This window comes from Sinocyclocheilus anshuiensis, unplaced genomic scaffold (assembly GCF_001515605.1).
Source record: "Sinocyclocheilus anshuiensis isolate Anshui unplaced genomic scaffold, SAMN03320099.WGS_v1.1 scaffold346, whole genome shotgun sequence".
NCBI lineage: Eukaryota > Metazoa > Chordata > Actinopteri > Cypriniformes > Cyprinidae > Sinocyclocheilus > Sinocyclocheilus anshuiensis.
Window position 1 is genome coordinate 520,617 of NW_015546048.1, and position 7,771 is coordinate 528,387.

At 36.1% G+C, this 7,771-nt stretch overlaps 1 protein-coding gene across 1 annotated transcript in view; it reads left to right on the forward strand.

The window, feature by feature from the left end:
- The window catches only part of cacna2d1a (calcium channel, voltage-dependent, alpha 2/delta subunit 1a), a 78,403-nt gene that overhangs the window by 1,316 nt on the left and 69,316 nt on the right, over positions 1 to 7,771 (forward strand). The window lies entirely within an intron of this gene.

Here is a 7,771-nt window from a genome sequence, read left to right on the forward strand (position 1 = left end):
CAGTGGTGGTTTTGTAGGCAAACATTAATGCCTTGAATTTAATGCGAGCAGCTACTGGTAGCCGGTGCAAATTGATGAACAGAGGTGTGACGTGTTCTTTTCGGCTCAGTAAAGATTAATCTTGCAGCGATATATATATATTTATATATATATATATATATATATATATATAGCTTCATATTTGTTTGATCTGGTTCTTAAGTTAAACTCACTGAAAAATTATGACTTTATTTCTGCTGTGGAACATATAAATGGGATATTTTGATAAATATCTCCATGTCCATATGATGGAAGTCAAAGGTAACCGAAACTGTTTAGTTACCAACTAAATCTTTTTTTGAAGAACTGCATAAGATAGAAAGTCATACAAGTTTAAAAAGACATGAGGGCAATAAAGTGATGCCAGAATTTGTGAGCTGTCCCTTTAAATCTTTCATTTAAATTCTAAACTATAAACCTAAAGTGTAGTCTCTTAAGAAATGAATTCACAGCATGTTTTGTGGTTTTATAACACCAGCAAGGCTGCTAGTGCCAGACAAGTGGTCATCAAACCTGATGCGCCACCTGTGTCCTGTGAGCTATTTTTAGTTGAGCAGAGAAAAGCAAGAGCAGTGAAACCTTGCCTTTTTTACTGTATAATCACCATCAGATTATGTAATGAAGCTTAGCTTCAGATGCTGTACCTGTCCGCTCTCTTGCGAGTGTATGAGAGTTGCTCAAAGACCATGCTCTCCATCCTGTGCCCTCATTTGCTGGCATTACAGTTGTTGGGTTTTAGAGTGTTTCACAACATCTTCAAACTGATAAAATCCCTCTCTATGACAGATTGGACACAAGAACAGCTCAAGGCATAGAAGCAATCATCTGTCAAATGCATGCAATCAGATTGCACTCTTTGCTTGAGATTGTCTGGGGTTGAGACAGAATTTGGTAATATGTAAATCACAGTCTGATGTCCTTAGCCCTGTGTCTGATCTGTGTTGTGAGCTTGTACCTGATCTAACAAGTTAAAGTTCACATGAAATCAAAATCCAGTCTATTTACTTACTTAATGCACGTTCCTGATCTTATTAGGAATGATTTGTTGGTTTATGCTGTTCTAAATTGACAAAATAGTCATCTTCATATAGTCTTTTGTCAAAATGTAGTAACTTGTTTTGTTTCTAAAATGACTTTCCTTTTTAGCTGACATCACAAATTCTGGTGCATTATATCATGTTTCACTGAGAAATGTCACATTAGTCATTTATTTTTCTGTACTGTGGTTCCCCTTCCCTTCTTTCTTGTCATTCTGAGCCCCTTTTCCTCCTGATCTGTGTGACTGCATCTTTGTGCCCGAACCCTAACCTCCTAATGCCAGAGCCTGCCTGCTTCAGATGCTGACTGCACTCTCGTCCACAGTCTCCCCCATCCCTTCTTAGTGTCTTGTGGCTTTTGTTGTGCTGCGAGGCAAATGATTAATGTCCTCAGATCTGAGTCTGATGTCACCCGTTCCAGCCCTGAAAGCTTCTTGAGAGAAGCACAAAGCAGGTAGCGCATCTGTGCACTTTTGCGATTATTTAGTTGTTATTAATTGTCATCTTTTCTTCTGTAATGGTTTGGGACCTGTCATCCTCTTTTTATTTAAACTTTCATGCCTTTTATGTTAATAAACAGTTTTTTAGCTGTGAACTTAAAAAATAAAGTAAACAGTTTGCATGGCTTATTTTGAACTGAATTCAACTGCTTAATATTTGTATGCATTTACACTACCGTTCAAACATTTGGGGTCGGTAAGTTTTTGAAAGTAGTCTTTTATGCTCGTCAAGGTTGCATTTATTTGATCAAAAATATTGTAAAAACAGCATTGTTACGAAATATTATTACAATTTAAAATAACTGTTTTATATTTTCAAATGTGTTTTACTCTGATGGCAAAGCTGAATATTCAGCAGCCATATCTCCAGTCTTCAGTGTCACATGATCCTTCAGAAATCATTCTTATATGCTGACTTGTTGGTCAAGATATGCTTCTTATTATTATCAATGTAAAAAAAAAAAAAGTGCTGCTTAATATTTTTGTGGAAACTTTGATCCTTTTTTTCAGGATTCTTTGATGAGTAGAAAGTTCAAAAGCATTTTTAATAGTCTTTTGTAACATTGTCTTTGCTATCACTTTTGATCAATTTAATGCATCCTTGCCAAATAAAAATAATAATACTGACGCCAAACGTTCAAACAGTGGTGTACATGGAGAGCGAAATGCTTATTAAAACTGATAATTTTGAGTAGAGGACCAAGTCAACATGTTACTAAAAGTGACACAAATCAACAATAACATTTAAATTGTAGTTTATGGCAAATGGTCAACGAATGCAATCCTACTTATTCATGCCTCAGTGCATGCTGGGAAGAGGGTGTTTGGGACTGTACAAAACCATTTTCTTTGTGCAGGCCTTTAAATTTTTTTGAGTTCTATTTAAAAAAATGAAACCTATTGTAGTAGAGTATTTAGATGCATTACTTGTTTCTAAAAGTTCCTGAACATCTTTGAGTTTTTTTCAGCATTATCTATTAGATCCAAGAATAATTTCTTTTAACTGCCTGGACTTTGGATCAAGACATTTTGAGACCGCATCCCAACTCATGTGATTGATTCTGTGCCCATCAAACTGGTTCCCTGTCATGTGTTTTTTTTTTTTTTTGGATCTGGAGCCTCATGTTTCAGGTTTCTGTGCCTCTGGGATGATAGTACTGGATCAGTTAGCCTCTCTTCATCTTCGAATCGCTCTTCTACAACATTTGCGTCAGTGTCCTCGCCATGTTGCACTTTGACTTACAAGCATAATCAAATTTCATGCTTAAGCAGTTCGATACATGGGTCTTTCCTGTTTCTAGCCTTATTCACATCACAGAGTGCAGATTCAGAATGAGCATTATTTGCCCTTTGGAAATTAGCCTGCTCACAGTCTTTGTGGCGTGGGTTTAACTTTGAACTACGGCTCCAGAGTTTTAGGTCTTTCCAGAAAGAAAGGTTTTGCTAGTACATTACATGTTTGTGCTGTGCTTATGTGTTTAGTGGTAGTTTTTTAACACCTTAGTTCAGCATGGAGCCTTTATGTCGGTATTTGCTGAGCCCTTTGAAAACAGATGGGAGCTATTTTTGTCACTCAAACACTCAGGCAAAGTTAAAGCTCAGATTCAGGGTGAACGGCAGAGGACCAGAATCACTCCCCGTGTCTTTTCAATTAATATTCTTGTGCAAACTGCAAAGGGTCCAGCATTTTACTCATTTTTTTAAGTTTATTCTTCCTTTCCACACAAATAGATTTACCTAGATATGTCAATGAAAACATTCCATTGTTCTATTACATTTCATTGATTTATATAAAGCTAATTATGAATGTCTAACCCTAAAAGAAAATGTTTTTGGGAGGAAATTATTAGGGGTGGGAATCACCAAAGGCCCCACGATACGATATTATCACGATACTTGTGTCACGATACAATATTATTGCGATTTTAAATATATTGCGATATTCTGCGATATATTGCAATTTATTACCTTTTTCCAACTTCAAATTATGTCCCCAAATGAAAACTTCGGCATCATCTGTTTTAACTAAAAATAAACATTTCTCAGTTTGTTTATCTCACTTCAGTTTTATTGTTGCAGTGCAAACTGGGATTGTCAAGCAGACAAACTGACCAACACTTTCATGAAAACCTGTCATAAATGTTGTATGCACCCACTGCTGTGCTCTTAGTATTTTACTTTCATTCATTCCATATGAAAATGATGCCAGGCCAGTTTAATCACCATTCTATATTAATGCGCTGCTTTAATTGATGCACACACACACGCACACAAACACACACACACACATAAACAGTGAGAGTGAGAGAGAGGTCGGAGATTGCAGATCGCACTGCGCACACACAGAAACTTATTGGCGGTGCTGCCCCGCGACTTTTATTAATAAAATAACATAGATACTAGTTCGCTTCATTATCTTCCTCAGCAACAAGGTAAAATCGAAGTAACTAAACAGCTTCATAGTTTGTAGAGAGAGACACACACAGACACAGGTAATTTAATTCTCACACACACACACACACACCTGTCATCTCGATCGATAATTCATTCAAATAAATGTGGTCTTACCGCACTATTTCACAATATTGCGCTGCTAACATCATAAACCACTTTAAGTTGTCAATACTGGCATAGGTTAAGCGGGATAATCAACGGCTTGCCGTGCATTAAAGGGGTCATATGATGCGATTTCAATTTTTCCTTTCTCTTTGGAGTGTTACAAGCTCTTGGTGCATAAAGAAGATCTGTAAAGTTTTTAGAATAAAACTCAACACCACCATCTAGTGGACTGTAAAGAAATTGATTTTGTTATTCTACCAAATAGTATAATAAAAGATCGATACTTGGCGTCCGTGTATCGATACAGTATTGCCGCGGAAAATATCGCGATACTATGCTGTATCGATTTTTTTTTCCCCCACCCCTAGAAATTATATTTTTATTCATTTAATTAAAATGCTTTATATTATTTTAAACTCATAATATGGTATTTTATAATATGGTATTTATTTACTATTTTATTCAATAGATATTAATTAATTATGAAATAATAATGGATCTCATCATTTCTATATTTAATGAAGCTATAAAATCACATTTATTTATTTATTTATTTTCTCTGTCAATAGATACTAATTAAATATAAAAAAAATGATTGATCTCATGATTTCTGAATGTAATGAAGCCATAAAATCACATCCATTCATTTATTCTTTTATTTATTTAAATCAAAAGTAAAATCAAATTTGATAAATTTATTTATTTTTGTATTTTTTTAAACATTATTATTTTATTTATTTTTTTATTTTATTTTATTTTTCTAATTGAGGATGCCCTTGGATGTCTAAAGGGAGTTTTAGACAGATTTAGACAGGTTTAGACAAATTTGTCCCCAGAGTACAGCTAAAGTAAACCCACACAGTGGCAGTCTTCCTGTTCCCATGCCCATATATAATATGCCTAATTTTGTTTCCATGGTCATTTGACTCTCATAAGTGTGTGGTTTCAGAAGATTTTAGTAGTACCACAAAATGTTGAATCTATTAAATAATGCTTGATGTTTTAAAGAAAGAGTAGAAAACTTAAAACAAATTAAAGTTCTTTGTTCAGCTCTGAGATGTTAGGCCACGTGGAGGACTTTCCCCCCCAATCTTCTCTGACTTTCCCAACAAACTAACTGGAAACTTTGTGAATTGCTTACAGCTGGTCGAATGTCAGCTGCATTCTGTGGAAGAAGCACATCTGCTTTCCACCCATAGTATTATTATGAATGTACAGTGCAGAGCTCCACAGGTGAAGAATGCCAGACAGTACATATTCATTACAGTTCGTGTGCTGCTGTTTCTAAGAGTGTTAATGGAAACTTGTCTGTGGGCTCATATCCCAGAATCCTTCCTCATGTGTGCTAAAGAGGGAATCCATTTTACTCTAAATAACTGATCAGTGGTTTCTTCAGGCTTTTTCAAAGAGTGTCTGGCTTTAAAAACAGGCAGTAAGATTGTGTATTGCTTTCCTACAGCTCATAAGTGTTGCATTAGAAATATCAGTGTTTATTCAATGTATACACTAACATTTTTTTATTCATAAAAGTTTTTTTTTTTAATTAATAGTTTTATTCAGCAAGGATGCATAAAAGGGATAGTTCACCCAAAAATGAAAATTACCCCATGATTTACTCACCCTCAAGCCATCCTCGGTGTATATGACTTTCTTCTTTCAGACGAATACAATAGGAGTTATATTCAAAAATGTCCTGGCTCTTCCCAGCTTTATAATGGCAGTGAATGGGTGGTAATATTCAACAGTCCAGTAGAAGTCCAATAAACTGCGTCCATCCATCATAAAAGTGCTCCACACAGCTCCGGGGGGATAATAAAGGCCTTCTGAAGCAAATCGATGCGTTTTTGTAAGAAAAATATCCATATTTAAACTTTATAAACGTAATCTCTAATTTCCGCTAACTGTCGTACACACGTTCACGAGAGAGTGGCATTCCAGCAGATGACGTAGGCGTAACGTAAGCTCCGGTGAGAATATGCTAGTCTCGCGAGAACCAAGGTTTGTTTACAGGAGCAAAGGAAGCAAAGTTTCCTTTGTTTAACAATGCTTTCACATTCGTCATTTCTCACCGGAGCTTACGCTACACCTACGTTCTACGTCATCCGCCGGAACAGCGTTCTATTGTGATCACTGTTATAGAGATCACTGTTTATAAAGTTTTAAATATGGATATTTTTCTTACAAAAACGGATCGATTCACTTCAGAAGGCATTTATTAACCCCCCAGAGCCATGTGAGGCACTTTTTATGATGGATGGATGCGCTTTATTGGACTTCTTTTGGACTATTGAAAAATAACACCCATTCACTGCCATTATAAAGGTGGAGGACTTTCCCCCCCAATCTTCTCTGACTTTCCCAACAAACTAACTGGAAACTTTGTGAATTGCTTACAGCTGGTCGAATGTCAGCTGCATTCTGTGGAAGAAGCACATCTGCTTTCCACCCATAGTATTATTATGAATGTACAGTGCAGAGCTCCACAGGTGAAGAATGCCAGACAGTACATATTCATTACAGTTCGTGTGCTGCTGTTTCTAAGAGTGTTAATGGAAACTTGTCTGTGGGCTCATATCCCAGAATCCTTCCTCATGTGTGCTAAAGAGGGAATCCATTTTACTCTAAATAACTGATCAGTGGTTTCTTCAGGCTTTTTCAAAGAGTGTCTGGCTTTAAAAACAGGCAGTAAGATTGTGTATTGCTTTCCTACAGCTCATAAGTGTTGCATTAGAAATATCAGTGTTTATTCAATGTATACACTAACATTTTTTTATTCATAAAAGTTTTTTTTTTTAATTAATAGTTTTATTCAGCAAGGATGCATAAAAGGGATAGTTCACCCAAAAATGAAAATTACCCCATGATTTACTCACCCTCAAGCCATCCTCGGTGTATATGACTTTCTTCTTTCAGACGAATACAATAGGAGTTATATTCAAAAATGTCCTGGCTCTTCCCAGCTTTATAATGGCAGTGAATGGGTGGTAATATTCAACAGTCCAGTAGAAGTCCAATAAACTGCGTCCATCCATCATAAAAGTGCTCCACACAGCTCCGGGGGGATAATAAAGGCCTTCTGAAGCAAATCGATGCGTTTTTGTAAGAAAAATATCCATATTTAAACTTTATAAACGTAATCTCTAATTTCCGCTAACTGTCGTACACACGTTCACGAGAGAGTGGCATTCCAGCAGATGACGTAGGCGTAACGTAAGCTCCGGTGAGAATATGCTAGTCTCGCGAGAACCAAGGTTTGTTTACAGGAGCAAAGGAAGCAAAGTTTGTCTCCTCTTGGCTTATATCGAAATCCTCCAACTAGGGATGTAACGATTACCGGTTTGATGATAAATCATGAAAAACTTCCCGACGGTTAGTATTACCGTTTCATCTTTTAATTATCATTAAAACTGTATTAGATTACCGCGATTTGAACAACTCGCGATAAATAAATACTATCCAGCATAAAGCACAGTTTTAAGTAACAGTCTCACGTGTTCACAGCACACAGAGTAGTTTCGTTTTGAGTGAAAACAGGGCGGAAAAGCTGGGAGGTTTTAAAAGAATTATATAAATGAATATATTAACGAATTAATTATATGAATGTACCTCTGAAGGTTCTGTCTTCAGAAACGATTC